Raw genomic sequence first — 2,035 nt, 5'->3', positions numbered from 1 at the left:
CAAAACTCCTTTACTACTTTAAGTGTCTCATTTCCTAATCTAATTCCCTCAGCATCACCCGATTTAATTTGACTACATTCCATTATCCTCGTTTTGCTTTTGTTGATGTTCATCTTATATCCTCCTTTCAAGACACTGTAAATTCCGTTCAATTGCTCTTCCAAGTCCTTTGCTGTCTCTGACAGAATTACAATGTCATCGGCGAACCTCAAAGTTTTTACTTCTTCTCCATGAATTTTAATACCTACTCCGAATTTTTCTTTAGTTTCCTTTACTGCTTGCTCAATATACAGATTGAATCTGCAGTTCATAACCAATAGATTGTGGTCAGAATCTACATCTGCCCCTGGAAATGCCTTATAATTTAAAACCAGGTTCCTAAATCTCTGTCTTACCATTATATAATCTATCTGATACCTTTTAGTAGCTCCAGGATTCTTCCAGGTGTACAACCTTCTTTTATGATTGAACCAAGTGTTAGCTATGATTAAGTTATGCTCTGTGCAAAATTCCAACAGACGGCTTCCTCTTTCATTTCTTAGCCCCAATCCATATTCACCTACTATGTTTCCTTCTCTCCCTTTTCCTACTGACGAATTCCAGTCACCCATGACTATTAAATTTTCGCCTCCCTTCACTACCTGAATAATTTCTTTTATCTCGTCATACATTTCATCTATTTCTTCATCATCTGCAGAGCTAGTTGGCATATAAACTTGTACTACTGTAGTAGGCATGGGCTTTGTGTCTATCTTGGCCACAATAATGCGTTCACTATGCTGTTTGTAGTAGTTAACCCGCACTCCTGCATTACCCCTATTTGATTTTGTATTTATAACATTGTAATCACCTGACCAAAAGTCTTGTTCCTCCTGCCACCGAACTTCACTAATTCCCACTATATCTAACTTTAACCTATCCATTTCCCTTTTTAAATTTTCTAACCTACCTGCCCGATTAAGGGATCTGACATTCCATGCTCCGATCCATATGTACACAGGTTCAAATTTCACTCTCTTGAAAATGTTACGTTTCAGTATTCTTGGTCATGTTAACCAGTTGCTCCTTGATGATCAAGTTCCTTTGTAACACTGAACGAAAATTCACAGGAGGACACCACCCCTTATCACGTTATAAAGATAAATTGCTGCCATCGAAATCAAAACTATACCCTACCCTCAATACACAACTAAACAATTGTTCCACTGCTACCAGATGTTATAATGTGACAGCCATTAGTATTAACAAGTCAGTCAGGTGTTATTGATAACAGGAGGGAGTAAAAGGCTTGCAATCTTGTACAACAACTAGAGAAAGTCTAGTAGTCCCCATAATTAATAAATGAAGAAAAATGTCTTGTAACACACTCCAAGTTATAGCAGTTGACAGGTTATTAAAAGTTGAATTGAGAATGCACACCTGACACTAGTAATAGGATAAGAGCGACTCATTCTGGATTTTTATATCGAATTGATATGCAGATTAATTAAATTGATCAATGAATTACCTCCACCCCAGATGACAGAATGTGTTTTCCGTAGCCAGCACGTGGGTGGGTCCCCGCACCCTTCCTCCTCCGTTCCCCCTCCCCCACTTACCCTGTTTGCGGGAATTTCAAATTTTGCGGGAATTTCGAAATTTAGCGGAAATTTTAGAAATGGCCGTCAAGGCTGTGCTAACCTCCCACCCAAACCACCATTCAAGAATTGGTGCCCTTTCTAGAACTCAAAACTTTTTCCTTCTGGATGGAAAGCCCAAGTGCACCCAGCAACACATCGAGACTGCACAGAAGCAAGAGACGAACGTTAGATTCGTGTATTTTACTTATCCTGATTGGTAAACTGAAGTAAAGATTGGTTCAAATTATATTATTAATCATAAAGATCGTTCCCAATTACACAACTACATGCATAGAACTACACATGAGTGCCCAAAATCGCAGCTCAAAAATTAATGATGTCATACAACTGGTGTTATCCTGCTGGGAAAAAATTTCGCAATACCACTCGAAACTAGTGGCCGATGTACTCAAACT

This window comes from Schistocerca nitens, chromosome 5 (assembly GCF_023898315.1).
Source record: "Schistocerca nitens isolate TAMUIC-IGC-003100 chromosome 5, iqSchNite1.1, whole genome shotgun sequence".
Classification (NCBI taxonomy): domain Eukaryota; kingdom Metazoa; phylum Arthropoda; class Insecta; order Orthoptera; family Acrididae; genus Schistocerca; species Schistocerca nitens.
The sequence above is the reverse complement of the archived record's forward strand: the minus strand, read 5'-3'. Positions refer to the sequence as shown.